At 37.1% G+C, this 25,961-nt stretch overlaps 1 pseudogene; it reads left to right on the top strand.

The window, feature by feature from the left end:
• The window catches only part of LOC101419528 (tubulin alpha-1B chain pseudogene), a 59,759-nt pseudogene extending 42,545 nt beyond the window's left edge, over positions 1-17,214 (top strand).
• Positions 17,215-25,961: the final 8,747 nt, after the last annotated feature.

Below are 25,961 nucleotides of genomic sequence, written 5' to 3' on the forward strand. Positions count from 1 at the left end.
TATGACAATTTTGTGATGAACCACTCAAAATATATTAGCATTAATAAGTAATAAGGTAAGAGGAACCAATATTTATGTTTTAAAACCCATTCTATTTGTACATAATGGCTATGTACAAATGTATAATGGCATTTAAAAAGTTTGCAACATATGAAGTGTATGTATGCTTCTGGAAGATGGACTAGGCATATTTTTCCCTATTCCTCCTAATAAGTAAACAAAGCAAAATAAAACAAAACAAACAAACAAAAAACCCTGAGTATTATATGTAAAAGACAGAGGAAGACTGACAGGAGGAGAGGAGGAAGACTGGCTAGGGATGTCAGGATCCAGAGAAATACATGGTGATGAAATCCCTAGATCTTCTATATAATATATTCCAGACTTGGAGCTGAAGAATTTAGCGATCCAGACAAATCAGCATGAACACAATAAGGTCCAAAAAAGCCTATTCTCTCCAGCTGAAGACCCAGAAAAAGGACAGCCTAGGAATAAAGGAAACTTCTAGAAAAAAGTTATTTTTCTCCAGCCAAATATCATAGGAAAAAAAAAAAATCCAAAAAACTGTGGTCACAACCCAATCTATACCAGGAAAAACCAATGGGGAATCTAGACATAAAGATATAATAGATAACAATGAAGTTCCAAAATGCCCCAAAAAGGGAGTGTTAGAGAAGGCTGCAGAGGAGCTGGGATTTTCATCCTTAATGTGTGGTAAGGAGGTGGTAGCCCCACCCCCACACATTGTGCATTGTGTTCTCAGAGGAGACAATAACGTGGACCCTGAACTTCCATACAACGGAGATAAACAAGGCATCCACCCCACTTCTTGCTTGGATAGTATAGGAGGAGGCTTAATGGAGAGTCAGAACATTCACCATTACTCAGAGGTAACAGAGCTGTTTTCCCCGTGGTATCAGTGGATACTTCATGAGGAGCAATTACAAGGAATCCCTACCATTCCCCAAAAGGGATATATACATGGAGGTCTAATGGTGAACTGGAAATCCCAACTCGAGCCAGCAATAATAAGGAGCATGCTCCCTACCCCCAGCCAAGTGAAGAATCAAGACTTCTGCATAAATCTGAAAGTGATGAGAGGTAGCCCCTCTGTGTCTTCCCCAAGTTGTGTCATAGGAACCCATTCAAGACAAAAAGTCCAAATGAGACTCATAACTCAATACCAAAATGTTCAGGTTTCTATCTAAAAATCACTCATCTTATCAAAACCCAGGAAGATCTCAAACTGATTGTGAAAGACAAGCTGCAGATGCCAACATCCAACAAAAAAGAAGACAGAGATTTAGAATTATTTCATGAGGATTTTAAAGCAGCCATCATAAAAGTGTTTGCGTGGACAGTTGTGAATACACTAGAAACACATGGAAAAATACAAAGCCTCAACAAAGAAATAGAAATACTTAATAAAGAAATAGCATATATAAAGAAGAATCACATGGAAATGTTAGAACTGAAAAATACAATACTTGAAATGTATGCAAAAATCTCAATGGTTGGCCCCAACAGCAAACTGGAGGAGGCTGAGAAAACAATCAGTGAACTTGAAGGTGGAATAAAGAAATTCCCCAATCTAAATAACAGGGATAAAGTTGTCTAAAAAACAAACAAAAAACAGAGGCTCAGCCACTGTGAAAGTATAAAAATGATGTAGTATTCATGATTCATGTCAGGAGAGACCTAAAATGAGAGGAGAGAATAGAACTAAAGAATAATCAAATAAATAATGACTGAAAATATTCACACTTAGCAAAAGACATAAATCTACAGATTCAAGAAGTTGAACAAATCCCAAAAATGGATAAAAAAAAATTCATAACAAGGCCCAGTATGATAAAACTCATGGAAACTAAGATGAAGAAACTTCTTGAAAGCAGTGAGAGAAACTTCATCTTACCAATTAGGGAAAAACAATTCAAAGGGCAGTGTATTTCTCATCAGCAACTCTGGAAACCATAAAAAAGTGGCACCATGATTTTGAAGTACTTTGAGAAAAGAACTATCAATTCAGAACCCCATTTACATTGAAAAGATCCATCAGGAAAAATGGCAATTATACTTCAAGTGGGTTAGGATGTGGTAGTACATTAGGAGATGTAAAGACTCTACACTTTAAATAAACTAGTAAAAAGATGACACCAGTGGACTATGATAAGTTACATATATTATATATAATACTTAGAGCAACCACTAAAAAGCTATACAAAAGAGATACATTCAAAAATATTATTGATAAATAAAAATGGAATTGTAAAAAGAAATTCAAGTAATCCACAATAAGTCAGGAATGATTAAACAAAGATCTCCAAAATACAGAGGAAAAACAGAAAAAATATATAGATTGCATGATGTCTTAACATATCTATTATTATATTAAATCTAAATGTTCTAAAATCAATTAAAAGGTAGATATGCAGAGTAAATTAAAGAATATGGCCTGAATATATACTGTTTAAAAGAAACTCACATCAAATATAAACAATAAGACAGGCTGAATGTAAAAAGGATGGGAAAGTTATATCATAAAAGTACAAATTAAAAAATCACTATTGGATATATTAATATCAGATAAAGTAGATTTCAGAACAAGGAAAATTACCAGAGATAGAAGAACATGATATAATGATTAAGGGGTCAACCCAGCAATGATTAGGCTCAACCTAATCTTAAATGTCTATGTACCAAACAAGAGAGTTGCAAAATATGTGAAGCAAAAACCGATGCCACTGAAAGAAGACCAAGACTAATAGGAAATTATAATTGGATACTTCAACACCCTTCATTTAACAATTGATAGAGCAACTAGACAGAAAATTATCAAGGATATAGAAAAGCTCAACAACACAATCAACCAGCAAGATCTAATTGACATTTATAGAGCACTTACTTGACAACAGCAAGATGCACATTCTTTACAAGTGCTCAAGGAACATGTAACATGATATGACAAACCAAAGTACATTGCAAAAGGACTGAAATCATACAGTGTGTTGTTCTCTGATCACAATGCAATGAAAGTAGAAATAAATAAGAGAGGGTTATCAGGAAAATCTCTAAACACTTGGAGAGAAAATTATCTTTCCAAATACTCCACGGGTCTAAGAAGAAGTCTCAATGGAAATAATAATATCATCAAATATAAACATTTGCAAGACATACTAAAGAAGTGTTTAACTAGATATTTATAGCACCAAATGCATACATTAGAGAATAAGAAAAGTCTTAAATCAATAATATGAACTCCCACAACAAGAATGTGGACAGAACAGAGCAAAATAAACCCAAGCAAGCATAAGGACAGAAAGATAAGAGCAGACATCAATGGAATTGAAAACAGAATGAACAAGACAGAAAACCAATGTAACAAAGAACTGTTTCTTTGAAAAGATAAATGAAATTGACAAACCTCTTAGAAGCCTGATAAAAGGGAGGGAGGATAAGAAAAGGGATGAGAGAAGGAGGGAAACAGAGGGAGGAGGGATAAGGAGGGGGACATATTGCTAATATCAGGGATGAAAGGAAGGTTCTCTCTAAAAATCTGGCAGGCATCAAAGGATAACACAATACTACAAAAATTCTACAAACATAAATTGGAAAATTTAGAGACTTACAGGAATGGACCAATTCCTCCAAAAGCACACATTACCACAACTCACATAATATGAAAGAGCTCATTTGTATAACCGCATGATTTTAAAGGAACTTGCATTTCTACTTAATGAATCCCCAGAAAAGAAATTTCTACCTCAGATGATTTCACCAGAGAATTCTTCCAAATGTAAAAAAAAAAAAAAAAAACAAAGCCAATTTCACACAATCTCTTCCAGAAAATAGAAAAAGAGGGAACACTTGCAATTTATTTTGTGACACCAACATTATCTTGATTCCAAAAGCAGACAAATAACATATGCAAAAATAAGATTACAGACCAATATTCTTAATAAATGTAGATTCATAGAGACATAGTATACTATCAAATAACATTCAACACCACATATAAATAATAAATGAACAAGTAGGATTTTTCCAGGGATGCATTGGTGGTTCAATATTGGAAACTCACTTAATGTAGCCCACCCACCATATTAGTAATTTGCAGAAAAAAAGGATATTATCATATGAGTTGGTGCCACAAAAGCATTTGCAAACACTCAATACTTATTCATGATAAAAACTCCCAGAAAAAAATTAATAGAAGGGAACTTAATCAAGTTGATAAATGCATCTAAAAAACAACCTTCTGCTAACTTTATACCTTAGTGGAAAGACTGAATTCTTTGCCCCTAAGATAAGAAGAACACATGGATATCCATTTTTACCACTGTTATGCAACACAGTGCTATAAGTTCTTGACAACACAACAAAGCAGGAAAAGGAAATGAAAGGAATGCAGATCAGAAAGGAAGAAATAAAACTGTCTTTATTTGCAGATGAGATATCACTGTCTATGTAAGAACGCATAGAATTTACAGAAAAAAATTTAGAACTAATAATTGAGATAAACATAAAAAATAAATTGTATTTCTGTATACTTGCAATGAACACATATGGGCATCAAAATTTGAAACACAAGAACATTTACAATTACCCAAAAGTGAAATAGTATAAATCTAAAAAACACTAACAGGACTTGTAAGTGAAACTACAAAGCAATGATAAATCAAATAACAATGAATAATTGGAGTGATATATCATGTTTATGGATTGGAAGACTCAAAATAGTAACTATGTCACTTTTCCCAAAAGTGATATCCAGGTTTAGTAAAATTTTAGTTCAAAATCTAAGTGAAAATAGTATAGATATAGACAAGACAATTTTAAAGTTTATGTGGAAAAGCAAAGTACTAAATAGCTAAAACAATTTTAGAACAGGAGTATCAAATATAAGGAATCAACATACATATTTTAAGACTTATATAGTCACAATAATCAAGACAGAGTGATATTGGAGGAGGGAAAGAAAACTAGGTCACAGAACAAAATAGAGAACCTAGAATTAGACCCACACAAATATGTGAAACTGATTTTTGACAATGGTAAAAAGTCAATTCAATGATGGAGAGATAGCCATTTTCAACAAATGTTTCTAGAGCAATTAGACAATTTTTAAGTCAAAACAAAAATCAACCTTGATCTAAGTCTCATACTTTATCTATAATTAACTCAAAATCTATCATAATTTAAAAGTAAAATGTAAATCTATTAACCTTTAGAAAAACATGAAAAAGATTTAAGTGTAAAGCAGAGTTCTTAGATCACCAATAACATGATCCATAAAAGAAAATATTTTAATATATACCTCATCAAAATTTAAAACTTTTACTCTGTAAAAGACACAGTTGAGAAGATGAGAAAACAAACAGACTGGGAGAAACTATTTGCATGCCACATATCTGACAGAAGTCTAGCATTTACAATAAATGTATAGGGAAAAAGACGTGCAATATCAAGTGGTTTTTAGTATGTGCGGCAACAGGGATCTCAAAAATTTCTTGTAAAATTACAAATAGATAACAACAGCTGTTGTAGTGGCCACTAAAGATGAACACACGTATACACTGCAACCCAACAATTCCAGTCCTAGGCATAAATCCAAAAGAAATGTATTCATATGTTCTGTAAAGACATGTCCAAAAATGTTTATAACAACACTCTGTAATGGCCCAAACTGATCACCGTCTAAATTCCTATCAGATTAGCAGAAACAAATTGTGGTATAGTCACACCACAGACTACCGACAACTATGAGAGTGTAGGATCTAAGTTACTTGAAAGCATTTGGATGCTGCTCTGAAAATTTCAAAAGCTGATCCAAAAACCCTAAGTTGTTACTGGCCAGAAGAGTGATTTCCTTGGAGAATAAAAACTGGAAGAAAGTATGTGGTAGGTCCCTCATGATGCTGATAACGCTATATTTCTTCATCTAGGTGCTACTTAAATAGGTAAGTTTACTAGGTGAAAATTCATATGTGCACTTTTCAGTGTGTATATTATATATATACATATATATTTTTTACACAATATTTATAGCTTTTATTAACAGGGTATAATAATTATGACAAAATTCAGCCATCTACATACAACCTCATTTCCATCTAAAAGAAAGTAAAAATAGAATGCATTTTATTTAAAATGAGACATAGAGGTGAAGTTCTGAGAATTAAAATATAATCTTAAAGTTTTAATTTCATACTTTGAATATAAAACATTTATTATATTTTTAAAAGTCTTAAAGATATTTGATTTGAACTTTTTCACAGAGTTTATGTGAACATTCTATAATGCATTTCAACATTTGTTTATATGAAAAATTATATTATTGGTATTTAGATTTTGGTAATGAGCAATTTTTGTTGTACTTTTTGTATAAAAATGCTTTTATGTTTATAAAGTACTATTTTTTACATATCAAATTATATATTTTATATTATTATTACATAAGATTATATATTATAGTTACATATCAAATAATACATATTGTTTTATAATAGAAATTAATATAAAATAGTATGTAAACTTAATCACAATTTATATGAGAGCTTTATGTATAAAAAGAAAAAAGTTAAACTATCTAACTGTATATTCAATACTAGAAAAATTTTTACATATATTACTTTATTATATGAATTATAGACAAGTTTTATAACTAATATTAATATAATGTTATTTAAGAAATATTTTTGCCCACTGCATTATGAGTTCTGTGCTAAAGCTAAAAATGTAACAAAAATAATAAAATATTCTTTCAACAAGTCAAGTGATAAATTGACTGAGATATATACAAAGTACCAGGTGAGCCCAGAAAAGGGAGAAAATAACATGTATATATAAAGAGAAATGCTCCATAGTACAGATGGTATTAATATTGGCCCATAAAAAATTCATGGAGTATTGGCTCTTGAAGAATTCACAGGAATTCCCTTAGGGAAGAAGTTAAGAACTTTTCAAGCGGAAGCACCACCACTTGAAAAATCACAATGATTTTCATGGTTTTGGAAACTTCAATAAATAAGTGTACTTGGAATTCTGTTGCACTGTTAGGCATAGCAGAAGTGGAATTAAGGGAGGTGTTCTGAGACAGAAGCTTATGTAAACTGACTGCCCCATGGCCTCAATGGAAGGCAGTGTTTGCTTGTTTGGTTAGGAGCCACATGAGCCTGCATGGATTTTAGGTTCATCATATTGGCAACAACAACGATGTTACAATCTTGTACGAAATAGAGTACAGAGTCTTGAATTAAGTATGGCATTTGCTAGAAAAAAGTGGAGAGACACAATTGGATTTAGAAACCCAAAGAAAATAGAATTAAGAAAAATTTTGACTTAATCCTTTGCTGGGGTATGGGAGAAGTCATGCATGACCTCTGGCTTTTGGATGAATATATGTTGATAGTATTATTTGTGTTTTGAACTGTATATGAGAATATGGTACCAAAATGGTAAATAGTTAAGAAAATGTAGTGTAGAGTTGTATGTGAAAGATGTGCCTGGAAATAGCTAGTAGATAGGACCAGCTACATAATTTGTGTGGCCCCGTGCAAAATGAAAAGGTATGGCCCTCCTTCAAAATTTAGTAAATTATAAAAAATTTCTAGATGGTGACAGAAGGCCAGAAGTGTCAAAAAGTCAATGTAATTTGGTAAAAGAAAGTAATCTTTTTTGACTTTGATTCTGTAAAAGTGTGGATGTAATGCTTTAAAGCAACGGAGAGACAAAGGCGGCTTTGCCCATTTTGACATCAATGTTTTTCAAAACATTGTATTCATTGATTCAGAAAATATTTATGTTTGTTTAGAAATCCCTAAACACTGAGCAATTATTGTAAGTGGTTCCCAAGGCCATTTCAGATGGACACACCAGGCATAAAATTTTTACCTTTCTGAGTGGGATCAAGTGGCTACATAGTATTAGGACTGGCAAGGATTCCCCAGTGGAATTCCATCACCCCAGTTGCCAAGATCAACTGAAGGAAACAAGCATTGCTTCTCTCTACTTCTTTGGTTTTGGAAGAACTGTTCTCATGTAGCCTTCTGGGTAATTCATTACCATTGTAAATGTGAGGATTGGGAAAAGTCGGTTTTATGCCACCAGAATTCCATTTGGCTCTTTTATATGTAATTTTTCCTTTTCTTTTTGATGGACTTCTTTCCTTCTGATTTTCTTTTGTAATATTGAAGGATTTTGGAGTGACAGCAATGGAGATTTTGCACCAAGCATTTGATTATGAGAGCCATATAGTACTGTCACCCAGTATTTCATCTCAATTGAAAAGAAAAATATCAAATTCTGGATACAAGTAATTTTGGGGTTGCTTCTCTTACCCGTAAAATAGACATTTTTCTTTTAATGTAAAGAGCATTATGAGTTTTATGTGGAAAATGTAATGATAGTGATGCTAAATCAATTTAAAAATTCTACCCACATTCTACTTTTCAGTAGTAGGAATAAATGTGAAGAATAAAAGTTCTGTACTGGATTGAAAACCTAGACTTTAAAGCTGATTTCTGAATTTGAACATTATTTGCATTTGCATTGTACATTTTACTTTAAATAAAATACTTTATCATATATCTTTTGAAAGCTTTCCAACATCAGGAAGACTGGACATGTCTTATTATTTTAGTTTTATAGACGAGGGAGCTGAGGAAAGAGTCAAATGCCAAAGGGATACAAATAGTTAATGGTTGAGAACTGAAATCTCTAGCTCTTGGGGAAAGGTTCTTTCATCCCCAGAACACTCCCTCTAGCAGTTAATTTAACAACTCTCCCTCGTCATCTTTCTACCAAAAAAATCTTCTTTCTTCCCCTAATTTACTGCTTCGAGAAAATGGTGTAGGACTAAGGCAAAATGACAGAGAAAGAGGAATTGCTAATTTCCCAACTTAATAACCAGCATCTTCATTTTAAAGAGGTGATTGAATGATAGACTCTAATAATCTGGTCACACATGATCCATTTTACTTTCACCACCTGGACTAAATGAGAACAAAACATTAATCTAGTTTTAGAGGCTTATTTCCTCTGTAACAGAAGCTGGACAATTTTGAAGGATGCAAGTGGGACATTAATAATTTGTCAAATTCAAGGAAATGATCAGCTGAAATACACATACTTAATAATTGCAAGATTTCCTCATTGGCCTAGTAACTCCCTTTTCCTATAACACATCAGCCCCACAATGTGCATGATAAATATAAAAATGCATGCTAGATGTCTAATTCCCATAAATCAAGGGTCAGCTCCAGTGAGCTTGCCCTTCATATCTAGAGAAGAGAGGCCCAGAACTTCATTCCATTACATTGAGATAGCATAGAATTCTCTTCTCTTCAATATTTTTGGGGTGTATCTGGGGTGTTTGTTTTCTAATGGTTGCTTCTGTCTTAATTATGTAATTTTCACTTAACTAGAGAGACTTTAAATATTTTTGTCATACTGTGTTGGCTATTCCTCTTCTGTACCTTGCTGCCCCATCTGTGTATTCCATATTATCTAGCAAACTAATAAAGTCACAGATGGTTATCATGCTTAGTAGTCTAACTGGGAGGTTTTGAATAATGGAGGGATTTATATCACTCTAATAACATTAAGAATGTCACAATGAATATAAGACCATTGGTGTTAGAGTTCTTGGCAATTCTTTCACTTTACTGGAAAGACATTTCTCCCCTTTTCTCTCCTTTGTTCTCTGCTCTCTATTTATGATCTGTTCTTCAAAAAATTCTTATCATTTTAAAATCAGAGTGGCTCTGCCATCTAATTTCTCTCCTTGTTTGTTTATTGTCCATATATGCAGGGTCCAACTTACTCATTATTTAATTCTCTAAGAAAAGACAGTATTCTTCCCTAAAAGGAATTTTGATACCTGCTATTAAGATAGTTATATATAACAGTCTTATTACTACTAGCCTTATATACACAGATTATCTTCATTATGATCTCCATTGAAAAGTACTGTCATTGTTCTTCAGAGTCACTTGCAAATAGTCATAAATCTGAAGGCTAATACTTTTAGAATATTGAGTATATTCTGCTTAGAACTCTTATTACCAGTTTAAAGAAGTTGTGCCATACCACCTATAGCAGTTTGGTATGGTTATGAATTCCAAATGGATTTTGGATTATGTTTGTAATCTTGTCTGTTACCTGGGCATGATTAAGTCATGATTAGACCTTTGATTGGGCGTCATTAGGGCATTGAGTCCCCATCCGTTGGTAAGTGGGTACTCAGAGAAAAAAGACATGGCAAAGGACAGAATTGAGGGTTTTTTGATGTTGGAGTTTGATACTGAAATCTTAAGAAGCTGGAGACCCAGGAAGTAAGCACACAGAGGAAACACAAGTAAGACCCCAGAAGAGAGGAACCCAGGAAGCCTGAACCCTCGCACATGTCAGCAGCCATCTTGCCAAATGTGAGCAAAAAGATTTTGGTGAGGGAAGTAACTTATGCTTATGGCCTGGTATCTGTAAGCTCCTATCCCAAATAAATACCCTTTATAAAAAACAACCCATTTCTGGCATTTTGCATGAGCACCCCTTTGGCTGACTAATACACCACCCTTCCAAAAACCAGGCATCTGGAACTAAAGTGGCATGACTCTTCTTCCAGGTAAAGAATGAATGAATGAATTAAAAAAGAAAAAAAAAAGAGATGCATAGTAGTTATTTCACACTTACTCAATAATATGCCAGATACGTACTAAGTTCCATTCCCTTTTATGCTATTTTTGGACACCCTTTGTTTACATTAAATCAGAAAATACATCATTTATACTTTAGAATTCTCCAACTTCCAACCCTAAACAACACTAAGGATCCAAGGGTTTTATTTCTCCTGCAAGAGATTCATCTGGAGCACATCCAGACTTAGAAGAGGCTTTCGACTGTTTCCGTCAGTGAGTCCCTCATTCTGAAAGATGGTGAGTACTAAGAGCTCCCTTTCTCTCATTTAATATAGATGATAACACTTATCTCCTTTACCTTCCTTTCTTCCAAAATCCTAATTTATTTTTCCTCTTTTGTTAAATATTAATAGAATTTACATCCCACTTGATGCCAACAGATATTTCAGTTTTAACATTAAAAATATACCCTTTTTTCATTAATTTTAACAAAGGTACTGTACTAATACAAAATGTTAATAATAGGGAAAACTGTGGGGGGGTATATGGGAACTTTGTATCTTCTACATGAAGGTGCAAAGTTTCTGTAAACTCACAACAGCTCTAATTCCAAATTAAAATATCCCCTTTTCTTTTGATCTTATGTGGAAGTTCTTCAGGGGATGAGATGCAAATAACAAATAGCCAAGAAGAGGAGAATGCGTGACAGCACAGCTTTGTTAGATCAAAGGGCATGGAGGGGGAGGGGCCGAGGGCTTCTCTAGCCTAGACCCCCGCCAGGGTCAGGAGAGGAGGGGGGAGAAGAAGAACATCCTACAGGTGAGGCTTTCCCACAAATGCTGGAAATTGGCCGCTTCGCACTGTGCAGCATGAAGGGCAGAAGCAGCAAGCGGCTTCTGAGAAATAGGGTGGCTTTTATCACCCAGACCATACGGAGGTACGTGCTTCTCTAGTTCCAGGGTAACTCATGACTAGGCCAGGCAAGATGACAAGGGCCCAAATATGAATTATTTAACATATTTACACCTTCATGTGCAATTTTCCTACGAGAAGCCTCCCCCCTCTGGGTTACTTATGTCTTCCTCAAATTCCACATGAATTCAATCTCATATAATACCATTAGTATCGTAATAGTTTATTTGTTATTTGAAAATATTTGATTGCCAGTTTCTTTTACTTTTTATCCTGAATTATTTTTTCCATTTGCTGAACTAAATCTACTAATAATTCATTCAGAAAAAGCATGTAAACAGTAATATTTCTAAGCATTTTTCCTACCAAGAATGCTATTGTTTTTTTGTGCCATTTGAATCCTATTTTGCCTGGGTGTAAAATTTTAGTTTCAAAGCATTTTCCCACAGAATTTTATGGAAAATACTCCATTATTTTTAAGATTATGCGGACATGTTTTGAAATACTGTCTCCACATGTGGCTTTTAATTTTTATTGAATCTGCTCACTTCTCAATGGGTTTTTTTTTTTTTTTTTTTTTTACATTGGACATTACTGCTCCATGACTTCTTAGTTTTTATCTTCTCCTCTAGGGTGGAGGCCACCAGCTGGTCCTCAGCTAGATTCACCTCCAGCCTTTCTTCCAGTGAGTGCAGCTGTGTCTAAGTTCTCAGAGTAGAACGCGAGAGGCAGAGACATGCATCCTGTACAGCCCTCACGCAAAGCATATGCGTGCACTTTGTGCTGAGTGCCTCTTCCTCATCTGGTTTGCTGGGGACCATGACTCTGGGGAAAGACTCGCATAAGACAGAGCAGACCAGCCAGGGACTCAGAACGACATAGAGAGAACCTTCCTCCTTCTGTCAGCCAGAACACCACATGCCTTGGAAGGTTCCAGCAAGAAATAAACCTCTGTGGTGTTATTTCCCTGAAACACTGAGGAATATATTTGCCTACACCCCAGTCTACCTAAAGATACACCTTCCTCTTCTGCTTGTGCTGAACAAGCAGTAAGTCTCCTTGCAGTCTCCTTTCATCGTTGTGTATTTTTCATATTGCACTCCTCTAACTCCTTGTACTGCTCCTGGAAGAAGTCCTTGAGGCAATCTTCTTGTTTATGATTTTTCAGCTGTGTTCATTCTGCCCCTTTCCTTTAATAGTTCTACTTCCCATTTCCAAGAGTTTTACTTGACTTCCACCCCCCATTGTAACTCTAGAAATATTAATTATATGGTGTGAAGTCTTCTTTGTTTTGATAATAACCATTTGCTCATGTTTGTTTGTCTTTTTGGTGACTTGCTTTATCTGTTTATTGATGTTGCCCTTTCTTAAGTACCTGTTGTTGGGCTGAGATGTTGGTATTTGAGACCCCTTGTTAGCTTCTCTATAGATACATTTTCTGTATATCAAAGGTTAGCTTTATGGACTGTATGGAAGGAAATGGATGTGCTGCCGGTAAGCAGGCACCATTACCTTAGCTTCTAGGTTTGGACATTTTCCATTGGATTGAGTTTTCACTCATTTCTTAAAGCACTGCCCTACCAATCTGTCCTAGCACCCAACTCTCTATTCCAGCCTATTTAGCACAAATGGAGAAGGGCAAGATATCATCTAGAGACCAATCCTGCCTATGAAAATTATGCAGATCAACATCATGTGCCAAAATAATTACCCCTGTTCTCCTCCTGCTCAGGGTATCTCTTATCTCTGGAAGTGAAAAACCTGCTGACCCAACCTTACTCTTCACAGCAGTCTTCACCTGGCTCACCTTTATTTTAAATGTCTTTCTGATAGCCCTAAAATTTTCACATCTACTGTTTACATGTTATCTTGTTTTCCATAGATTTTATGACATTCTATTTTTTTTTACATCTGCAAGTTCTGAAATTTTTGGTGAAGTTTGGGAATAATTTCCCCAGGGTTGGAAATTTTTCACACTGCAGTCATCCCAAACCGTGCCTGCTTTTCTAGTTATATCAAGAGCAGATTTCATCACTTCTCAGAAACTGGAGGGGCAAAACAAAATCACCAAGAGCTGCGTAGAAGGAGGCACCCTTACATGGCCATCTGTCTCCTATAAACTAGGGAAGTCAAAGGAAGTTAGAAGTGGAGGTGGGATGACATCTCTACATCTTTCAGCCAGCTGCACCCACTGTACCAATTCCTCTTTGTGCCTTCATTGCAGTGGATGGATAGTCTGGGCCCATTTAAAGGATATTTTCAGACTTCAGAAGGCCTCCTGGAAATGCACTGAGCACTATGCACATATAGTATTTCAGCTACAATGATTTCCTTCAGTTATAGAAATTATAATATTAATTTTGGCCTCCTGCGTCAGATTCTATAAATTCCTTAGGTACATTGCTTCACTTAACCATCAGTTCATCCTTATGAATTAGGGCCTTACATCTGATTTACAAAGAAGTACACCAAGGCATGAAGAGAATAACTTATTCAGGTTTCCGTGAGTCAGTGATAGGATTTGAATGCAGGCCCATCTGACTTCAAAATGCAGGCTTTTGATATCTAGGTTGTATTGCTGTATTGTTCTATGCTTTAAAGTATTATGTTATCTTATATTGTACCCCACTGCCCACCCACTATTCTGATAAATCTAATAAATATTCTTTCATTTTAAAATAAGGAATTTTGATACAGATTTTGTTTTCAACCCAAAAGAGAAGAACCAACTAGAATAGTCCGAGAGAAAGAATACTTTTCAAATAGTAAACTATCAAAGTATATTTACTTGGACATACCTGAGATACCTTCTGACTTAATCATTCAAATGTTAAGTCTTAGAGGAGCTAATCTTGAAACCTTAGTTTAGAAAGTGGGGCCATGGGATTTTTATGTCCTCAGTCATATTTTTAAAAAAGGCAAAGCAGATTGTAGTCCCTGTTTCCATCTAATTTTCATTGTCTTCTGTATTGTGAAATGTTTAAGTTAAGACTGTGACTGGTTTGCAGCTGCAAAGACCTGTGTTTTATCACCTGCCCTGCTTTATTTTGTGAAATTTGTGGGAAGTAATGCCGTTTTTCTGAAGGTCAGTTAAACCAAGAATTTGTGGTAGGGATCAAATGAGATCATATATTTCAAACAAGAAGTATGGGGGTTAATTTATAATATGCATTCAGTTGCTGTAGGACAATCGAAACCTTCTCATGATCTTTATTCCAAAAGGCTCAGTCTGCAACCGAATGACAAATCATGCATTAATGTTCAGCATTTAGCTGACATGCACTTAGAGTGAAAAATAACCTCCAATCCCTAAAAAGATAATTTCTAGTTGTAAAACATGTTGCTGTTTTTTTACTTTGTTACCTGCCAACATACAGATTTAAGATTTAAATTTGAATTTGTGGAATAAACATAAAGTCATTGTTTCATAATCTTGGCCAGTTCATAATGCCAAGAAGTGCATGCAGTATGATGCCTTTAATAGAATAAGCTATGTGTGTGTGGGGTTGGCTTATTTGTTTTAAAAGGAATATAAATTAACTGTATATTACTTTAATTGTTATAATAAGTTCAGATGCATTTTATTGCATTCATTGCTAACAGGTTTGACGGAGATGATAATTGAATGAATTCCTAACACTTTAAGATTTTGTAATCTTTGCATACCTGTCCCTTCACTGTTTTGAAAACTCAGCAGTTCCTCTGATTTTACTTTCCCTTTTACCTAAATTCCACACTGCCTAGAGAATGAGGAGACAGAAAGAGGCTAGATTGTAGGTCCAGATCATAAAGTGATAATCACATGATGTATCCCATAATTTCCCTAAATGCAGTGAAAAGTTATTTCTTAAGTCAAGTAATTATGGTTTTATGTGGTAATCTTCACGTTCATACTTGTGTGGATTGCAATTCCCAAATGCCTGCCATTTGCTCTAAAATTGAAATGTAAAACTAATTGGAGGCTTATATGGGATTACTACTCTTGCCATGTTAGCTATTTATACCAATGTATTGCTTACAGAAATAGCATTTTTAAATGTAAATATCTCTGGCAGGACTTAATACCATTGTAGAGGTGTTTCTTAGGAGTAAAATGAGATATATGCCAAATGTGTAATTTGCTTTGGACCATCAAATTTTTTGTTTGTGCTATATTATAGGAAATATAATTGATGTCAGAAAGTTAAAATGAAGGCTTATTTATGGAGTTCAAACTGTAAAATATTCCCCCCACATAATACTACATATGGCGTCCTATACAACACTGGCTTTCTTTATAACATTCCAATGTACAAGTTGAGGAAGAGAGAAATTACTGTTCTTAATAATAAACTCCTTGATTACTGACCATTCCAAACTTTCTCCTGAATACTTATTGTGGTTCTGTTGTTAACAATACACCTGAGCAGCTCATCACAGGCAAGGAAGATGCTGCCAATAACTATGCCCGCGGGCATTACACCATCGGCAAGGAGATCATCGACCTGGTTCTGGACAGAATTCGCAAACTGGCTGACCAGGGCACAGGGCTTCAGGGCTTCTTGGTTTTCCACAGCTTTGGTGGGGGAACCGGTTCTGGGTTCACCTCCCTGCTGATGGAACGCCTTTCTGTTGATTACGGCAAGAAGTCCAAGCTGGAGTTCTCCATTTACCCAGCCCCCCAGGTCTCCATGGCTGTAGTCGAGCCCTACAACTCCACCCTCACCACCCACACCACCCTGGAGCACTCAGATTGTGCCTTCATGGTAGACAATGAGGCCATCTATGACATCTGTCACAGAAATCTTGATATTGAGCACCCAACCTACACCAACCTTAACCGCCTCGTTAGCCAGATTGTGTCCTCCATCACAGCCTCCCTCAGGTTTGATGGTGCCCTGAATGTAGATCTGACAGAATTCCAGACCAACCTGGTGCCCTATCCCCGCATCCACTTTCCTCTGGCCACATATGCCCCTGTCATCTCTGCTGAGAAAGCCTGCCATGAGCAGCTTTCTGTAGCAGAGATTACCAATGCTTGCTTTGAGCCGGCCAACCAGATGGTGAAATGCGACCCTCGCCATGGTAAATACATGGCCTGCTGCCTGTTGTACCGGGGCGACGTGGTTCCCAAAGATGTCAATGCTGCCATTGCCACCATCAAGACCAAGCGCACCATCCAGTTTGTGGACTGGTGTCCCGCTGGCTTCAAGGTCTGCATTAATTACCAGCCTCCCACTGTGGTTCCTGGTGGCGACCTGGCCAAGGTCCAGCGAGCTGTGTGCATGCTGAGCAACACCACAGCAACACTCAACGCCATTGCTGAGGCCTGGGCTCGCCTGGACCACAAGTTTGACCTGATGTACGCCAAGCGTGCCTTTGTTGCCTTTGTCCACTGGTATGTGGGGGAGGGAATGGAGGAAGGAGAGTTTTCTGAGGCCTGTGAGGACATGGCTGCCCTCGAGAAGGATTATGAGGAGGTTGGTGTAGATTCTGTTGAAGGAGAAGGTGAGGAAGAAGGAGAAGAATATTAGTACCCATTCCTCAGCCCTACAGCTTGTCTCACTCCCAGTACTTCAGCTTCTCCATTAGCTGACAAGGCATTTAAGCTCTCTGGTTAGCTTGTCTGCACTTGATTGTGATCATGTCTTATTTTTCCATGTGTATCTGTAAAGTTTCAATCATGTCTCAGTAAAGGCTTTAAGAAAAGTAAAAAAAAAACAATACAATTAAGCTTTTTTGAAGATTCTTTCATTATATTTGCCTCTCACTGAGGGATATGATTCTTTGAAATCCAAAACAAAAGGAAAAGATTATGCATGATTTAATCAAACATTAATATGTCTACTGTTTTCTTTTTTTGAACCCAAAAAGTCAGCTGGTTTGTCTGTTCATTTTTTGGCATCCTGGTCTGCCGTCTAACTTATTTTGGGCCCTGGCCCTATTTTGAAATTTATTTCTGGAGAACAAAGAAGAATGCCATATCTTTTTCAAAACAAACCATGAAACATTGAGAATAAGAGAGAGAATATTAAAACTCGTTGGCAATGTTCTCCTGAAGTAGGACACCTAGCAAAGGAAGAATTGTTCTGCGCCCCTGATATTTATATCAGAGCATTCATTCCGTGGCAAAATTGCTGATTGCAAATATCAGTTTGGCCCATGATGATGATTCCTTCTATTTGCATTTTTTTTTTACTGGTTTTGAAGCACTTCTTGAATTATTATCTCTATTGATCCAAGTAGTATTTCTGAAAATGTTGTCACATTTTGCCAGGTTATGATGGCAACTACCACATAGAGCGTAGGCTTCAACCACAAGCATTTAGTGCCTCATAGTTTTGGAGGATACAAGTCCAAAATCAAAGGTGAGCAAGGTCATGCTTTCCCATCAAAGTGTGTGGCATTCTGGCCCTGGCTTGCTGCAATTCCGGGGGGTTCTTTGACTGTCATCTCTGCCTCCCATCACGCAGGGATCTCCCTCTCCTTGCATCTGCTCTTCCAGTTGCCGCTGACTTCTGGCTTCTTCCTGGGCCTCCTTAGATTCACTGCATACAAGTTTCTTCTGTTTATAATGGACTTCAGCAATGGGGATTAAGGACCATTCAAATTCAGGTGGACCACACCTTAACTAATAAGACGTCTTTAGTGGTTTCTATTTACACAGGAATGTGGATGAAAACCAAGAAAATGTCTTTGTTGGGGTACCTAATTCAATCAACCATAGATGGGTAAAGAAAACAAAACTGTTTCCTTTACTTAACAAAGAAACTGAGGACCAATGAGATGAAATTAGTTGGATTGCACATCTCTAGTCATTCAGGCTTTCTGAAGGTAGAGATGGGTCTACCTTGTCGATTAGTGTATCCATAGCAGGTGAGTATACTTAGTACATGGCTGCTACTTAACAAATAACTGTACAGTGAATGTCTGGGTGAAGGCTGGAACTTGAGAACCCATCTCCCCATCTTATGTCACCTGTATCACAGCACCAGGAAGATCCTTGCCTTCACTTTGTGTGTGTGTGTGTAAGTCTATCACATAAAATTTTTATCATCCTGGGATCTTACCACAGTTCATGACAGTGGAGGATATAAAAGTACTTACTAGATGATAATAGTTTATAATCATGATCTTTTCCCTCTACTTTTAAATGCTGACTCCACTTACAATCAATGTCATTGTAATTAATATTTCTTAACATTTATGCTGTGCTTAATATTTTCAAAGAATTTTACAGTTGCACAGAGAAAGGTTCAACTTTCCCAAGAATAACGGCAGTTTAATTACCTGTGGGTTCTGTAGATGTAGCTCTCATAGTAAGTGGAGGCGCATTTTAAGCGCAATTTGTCCAAGCCTGTGGCTAGAGTTCAGAATGCTGTAGGAGTGGACAGTGTGCTTTCTGCTTGAAGCTGAGAGCTGAGTTTTGAAAATCTTCCTCCTGTACTGTCACTAGGCATGACAACCAGTCCCGGTGTCTTCTCCCATCTTTACTCATGCCTTAGGTTAAAAACCCCTGCTTTTTTCCCCATTTCATTCAGGAGAATCTCCACTTGACCTTTCATAACATTGTATGAAAATTAAGAAACAATTGAGTTTGTTTTTTAGGATTAAATGAGATAAATGTACCTTGACAGAATTTTTTAAAGTAATGCTTGCATAATTTGTTAAGCTGCCTTTTGTCTGCTATTTTATTTTTTGAGGTTGAAATAAAATTTAGTTAGTAAAGAAATCATGGAACGACGGAAGAGAAAGATGAGTTGCTGCTGATCTGCCTCTTGCCAGGTACTCGTGTCTTGCCAGGTACTCTCCAGAGTGCTCGCACCCTTTCCATCCGCCTCTCTGTGGGTTGGAAGGCATCCTCCTCCTTTGAAAGATGAAATCTCTTTTCTGGGGCCAGAGCTGGAACCACGCCACCTGGATTCTAGAATCAGAGCTTCTTCTCATGAACATCCTGCGTGACCTTGGGTATTTTTCTTGGATGTCGGGAGTGTTTTACTTGAAGACAATTCTGCGCTCACTCTGTAATTAATCAATTAACCCTATGCATGCTTACTGAAATCATACTCCACTCCTGTCTCCAGGTAACACCAGGATGTCTTGATGAGCAAGGTTGGCATTTGACCTTGTCCTACTCACTGATCTTACTTCTCAGTATTTAGAGAATCAAAAAGCATCAGAGTGTGAAAAAGTACTCATAGGGCACGTGAGAAGACAATTTTCCTTACTTAATGTGGAAGTCAGAAATCATGTCCTTAGAATTTCAAAGGCACGGGCACAGTTTCCTGTCAAAATTTCCTGCTAATTGGGTCTGAGAGATTCAATGTTACTTTTTTTTTTTATTGAAAAGTTGCTAAAATGCATACAGAACAATTTGAATAAAGGAGAACAAAGGCTTACTTTGTCGTAGTTCTATGAGAACAGATTACGTTTCTGCAGATAAGCTAGTTTTAATTCCCACTCATATATGTTGTCTTATAAATACGGCATATACAGCATCTAGGACATTTTGTTTTAGACTGACTATTGTGCTTTCGATGTTTTCCACATTTCTGGAAGACCAATATTTATTTTTATTTTGACCTCATCTCATTTAACACATCTAAAAACGCTTATAAACACAATGAGATGGTAGATAGGTAGTGAAGAGATGAAGGTTGAGAGAAATGGATTCAAATGGCCTGAATTCATTTGCCAGTTTATTTTATGCTCATTTCCCCAAGTTTTGCTTCTGTAAAAGGGGAACAATAGTTCCCACCTCATAGTTGCTTTGAACATTCAATAAGGTAATTGTATAATGTAAGTATTCAGTAAATAGGCCATTAATAAATAGATAAAGATATCATTAGGCCATTAATAAATAGATAAAAAGATAAAGAAATAGATAAAGGTGCAACAGTAAAGTGAAATCAGAAGAGTCTGCTGTACAAAATATTTTACTCCAGAAGGTTTTATACAGTTACTAAAGTAGCAGCACAATGGGTGGTTTTCAAAATGTTTAAAGGTTTTATGTATTGACATATCATTGCTTACTAAGTCATTAGTAATACTAAATACTAAATATTTTTTCAAAATATTTAACTATATTCTGTTTTCAGTGGCCATACATGGTGTGAAATAACTCCAAATATATTTCAAATGTTCATTTTTCTGGGTGCATATCTTTAGGATTAATTTCCATAAGTGGAATTACAAAGTCAGAAGGTATCAATATTACTAAATAAAATGGATTCTGGAAGTTTAATTTTCACAATAAGATGTGAGCTTTAATTGTTAATTTCATCCCATTGTATCAAATACTGGGTTTAGCACAACTCAGTGTTCAAAATTATCACATGAAGTCAAAAATAAAAATATGTAAGTGAAAAAAATCACATGACCGTATTAGAAAAGCATGGTGAGGCAACAGCAGACCTTCAATGTTTTTTACCTTTAAGGTCTGTCTCCATGGTGAGGGTTGATCCTAAGGACACGAGGGTTTCAACTCCTTTTGCCATCATTTTTCACATCCACATTTCAAGCAAAAGCGTATGCATAACACATTGCATCTCAGACTTGAAAAACCACACTGTGATGCATTTATGTTTCAAAGCAGTTTGGGCATACTTCTACACATATCTATGCAAATACATGCATTGCTTTATCTATTAGTCAGCCAAAGGGGTGCTGATGCAAAATACCAGGTTTTTATAAAAGGTATTTATTTGGGGTAGGAGCTTACAGATACGGGGCTGTAAAGCACAAATTACTTCCCTCACCAAAGTCTATTTTCACGTGTTGGAGCAAGATGGCTGTTGATATCTGCAAGGGTTCAGGCTTCCTGGGTTCCTCTGGGCTCAGCTCCTCTGTTTTCTCCACAAGGTCAGCTGTAGACTATGAGGCTCTCTAGGCTTTGCCTCTCTCCCCAAGGTCAGCTGTAGACTATCAGGTGAATGGCTCTGTCCCTTTCCCCAGGGCTCCAGCTTAAGACTTCAGCATCAAACTCCAACATCAAAACTCCAACATTAAGAACCCTCAATTCTGTCCATTGCCATGCCTTTTATCTGTGAGTCCCCACCCCTTGGTGGGGGGGCCTCAAGACCTTAATGACATGGCTCAATCAAAGCCCTAATCATAACTCAATCATGCCCAGGTACAGACCAGATTACAAACATAATCCAATAGCTATTTTTGGAATTCATAACCATATCAAACTGCTACACTTTATATGTGTGTCTAGCACTTTTTCCGAATGCTTGCTGATCAGAAGGAAGCAGGGATGAGAAAGGCAGCCTCTCAATCAGAGGTGGATTGACATGCGGAAAGCATTTAAACATGCTGGGCATTGGGGCTAGAAAGCCATGTGAGACAGGCTCACTTCAAAGAAGTTTATGGTCTGGAGAAAAAAAATCAAGTAGAAGCCTGGTGGGCAGGGGTGGGAATGGGCTTCAGCAGTGATAGGGGAAGGTGAAGTAGCCGGCATTCTCCAAGACAACGTTGCAAAAACCTTAGTAAAGACGGTATTTGTGCATTAAAAGGGACGCTGTTTAGCATTTCTTCCTCTGTCTAGGAATTCAACTCTCCTATGTCTCTGATACAATCTCATTTCCATTGTGCTTTCCATACCACTTGCCATTCCATTATCAGATTACTTAGCATGTATCAATAGCTTTGCTCGCACCCCGTGTGCCTCATTTGTTAAAGATACTGTCAAGGCTATTACTGCAGCTGCTTGCCGAATGTCAAGGAACTGTCAAACCCAGCACAAACTGTTTGCAGCAAACAGCAAATGAAACGTACTCATCAATGATTAAAGGCATTTCATAAGTGAGCCTTCCCAAAGAAATGGAAATCCTGTCAGAGCCAGTCAGTGTCTTTCTTCCACACCTGATCTCAAGCGGAGACAGTGGCTGCCAGCAGCCAACTGGGGGAACGCCTGGCTCTCCAAAGGAAAGGCGGGCACCACGTCGTGGCCTCTGCCACCTCCGCCGTGTTGTGCTGCCTCCTCCACCACCCTCCAGCAAAACGTCTCCAATACCCCAAACAGAAACTCGGTACCCATTAAGCATTAGGTTTTCCCCATTAAGCATTATATTTGAATGTGGTTGGAGGAGGGGGAAATTTGGGATTATATATATTTCTAGAATAAAAATTAAAACCAAAGCAAGTAAAGGACTGTACAACTCAGTGAACCTTTCTGTAAGCTACGGACTAGAGTTAGTAGTATAATTATAATAATATTGTCTCACCAATTGTAAAAAAAATACCCCACTAATGCAAAGTGTGAAAAATAGGAAAAACTGTGTGACAGGGAGGTATATGCGATTTCTGTATATTCTGCATGATTTTTCTGAAGACCCACAGCTTCTCTGATAAAAATCTTTTTTATTAAAAAAGGAAAAGGAAGCTCTGTAAGGAGTCAGGCAATGTAAATACATTTTGTCCCATCCAGAGAGGGTCACTGTCTTTATTTTAGACTCATGCTATATTATGCATTTTGATGGCACCCCTGTAAAAATCATTGACAATCTTAACATCACAAAACAAGGAAATAACAAAAGCAGCAACCAAACACACAAGCACATGACCACCATCTAATTAGAAGGAACTCACTCACTTAGGATATACCTGTTCTTTACTGACAAAGCATCCAACATTACTAAGGAAAATACTGGCTAAGTATAGTGAGTGTCATCCTCCATGTGTTTTTGACAGTAAAATGTTCGAGTACAAGGGAACTTAGTGATAATAGATTTTTTTTCTTAAAGATTTATTTATTTATTTCTCTCCCCTTCCTCCGCCAACCCAGCCCCAGTTGTCTGTTCTCTGTGTCTATTTGCTGTGTGTTCTTTGTCCGCTTCTGTTGTTGTCAGCGGCACAGGAATCTGTGTCTCTTTTTGTTGCGTCATCTTGTTGTGTCAGCTCTCCGTGTGTGTGGCGCCATTCCTGGGCAGGCTGCACTTTCTTTCACACTGGGCGGTTCTCCTTACAGGGTGCACTCCTTTCACGTGGGGCTCCCCTACATGGCACAGCATTCCTTGCACGCATCAGCACTGTGCATGGGCCAGCTCCACACGGGTCAAGGAGGCCTGGGATTTGAACTGCGGACCTCCCATGTGGTAGATGGATGCCCTAACCACTGGGCCAAGTCTGCTTCCCTGATAATAGATTTCAACCTTTCAGTTTAATCATTTGAAGAAATCAAGAGTCTCAGAAGATGTTAGTTGCCCAAGATCACATCAAATTAATAAAATCAATAGGGCCATTGGTCATAAACTGATGGCCTCTAAAACAAGATTTTAATGTAAACTGCATTAAGGGCAGCATCAATGAAAAAAGAAACAATTATAAAATGTCCTGATATGGGTCTTTAGGAGACAGTTCTAAATGACATGTGCCTTAAAAAGAAAATCAGCCTTTTCAAGTCTAATTTATTACAATAAAATAAAAAAATCTTTAAGTGCACAGTTGAGTGGATTTTGACAAATATGCAAAACCTTTCACAGAAACAGGATATAGAACATTTCCATTGCCCTGAGTATTCTCCCCTCCCCTTTGCCCTGAGTTTCCTCCTTCCTTAAACTCTGACCCATGGCAGACCTGTATCTATCACAATAGCTTCACATTAAGACTCTCATAGAAATGGACAAGCTTTGCCTCTGTCTTCCTTCACTCAGCACAATGTTTTGGTAATGCATCCATGTTGTTGCATGTGTCAGCAGTTTGTTCCTTTTCTATTGCTGAGTAGCTTTCCATTGCATAAGAGAAACCACTATTCCAATCCATTCACTAGTTCATGGATATTTAGGTTGTTTCTGGACTGAGGCTATTGTTGTTGAAGATTTGGAGCAACTTCAGCTCTTACCCAATGTTCCCAAATATGCAAAATGGTACAGACAATTTCAAAAACAGTTTGAAATTTCTTACAAAGTTAAACAAATACTTGCCAAGTGAACCAGCAAGCCCATGTGCATACATTTACACGGGAAAAAATGAAAATATTTCTCCATACAAAAAATGTAGGCAAGCAACATCACTGCCGTCTTCATAATTGCTTAAAATGGAAATACTGAGCTTTTTTGACAAAGTATTCAGTATAAAAATTTGTGGTAGAGGGGGCTTTTAATGTTGGAGTTTTGATTTTGGAGTTTGATGCTGAAGACTTAAACTGGAGCCCTGGGAAATCAGCACCCAGAAGAAAGAGAAGCCAGCCCCAGGAAGGAGGGAACTTTGAAGCCAGAGTAAAGCAAGCCCCAGGAACTTAGGAACCCAAGAAGCCTGAACCCTCGCAGACGTGGGCAGCCATCTTGCTCCAAATAGACTTTGGTGAGGGAAGTAACTTATGCTTTATGGCCTGGTATCTGTAAGCTCCTACCCCAAATAAATATCCTTTATAAAAACCAACCAATTTCTAGTATTTTGCGTCAGCACCCCTTTAGCTGACTAATACACAATTTGGTACCGAGGAGTGGGGAAGTGCTTTTGCAATTCCTGAAATGGTAGAATGGTTTTATAAATGGGTAAGGGGTATTTTTTTTAAGGAATTGTGAGATGCTTGAAAGAAACAGTGCTTTGAAGAGACTATTGATAGCCATATGGATGCTAAAGAGACTTTTTATGATGCCTTAGAAGTAAATCATGAAACTATTATTAGAAACTGGAGGAAAGGCAATCTGTGTTTTAAGGTTGCAGAGAACTTAGCAAAATTAATTCCTGGTGTTGTACTGAAGGAAAAATTTGAAAATGGCGAGCCTGGGCATTTAGCTGAAGAACTTTCCAAAGTAAACCCAGCGAATGTGGCACGGCTTCTGCTTGCAACTTATAGCAAAATGCTAGATGAGAGATAAAAGCTAAGGACTAAACTGTCTGGCAAAAAAACAAACAAACCAGAAACTGTTTCTGGAAATTTCGAGCCTTTGAAAATCAAGCTCCCAGATGAAAGTGCCTCATTTGAGCACTTAACTAAATTTGGAACTGGTAAATCAAAATTGAAGATGCAGTTATCTAGGAAAGACTTGTGGAAAGGCTTACTGTCTGATGGCTTGGACCCCCACTTCCTGCAGGCTAAACCAGCAGACTTTTTGAGAGAGCTGTATGAACAAAATCACTATCAGCCTGGAATAAAAAGGTCATGGAAAGGAGAAACTGAAGGAGAAACAGCTTTAAGAGGAAAACCATGGAAGCTGAGATCTGGAATTAAGACATCACCTTGGGCCAAAAGAGGAACCCCACCCATTTGTACAGAGAGGGTGAGTTTGCCTCAGCATTGAAGAGGGTGGATGTTCCTGTCCGATGTTAAGGGAGAGTTTTGCTGCCCCAGGGTGCAGAGAGGGTGGAGCACATTCCCTAAGGATTAAGGCAATTAAGGTCAGCACCCCACAGGTCTGAGAGGGGTGGACCTGTCCCCCAAAGGTTAGGAAGGCCGGTGGTCAACCCGTTGCTTTGAAAGGTTGA

The sequence above is a fragment of the Dasypus novemcinctus genome, chromosome 7 (genome assembly GCF_030445035.2).
Source record: "Dasypus novemcinctus isolate mDasNov1 chromosome 7, mDasNov1.1.hap2, whole genome shotgun sequence".
Lineage (NCBI taxonomy): Eukaryota > Metazoa > Chordata > Mammalia > Cingulata > Dasypodidae > Dasypus > Dasypus novemcinctus.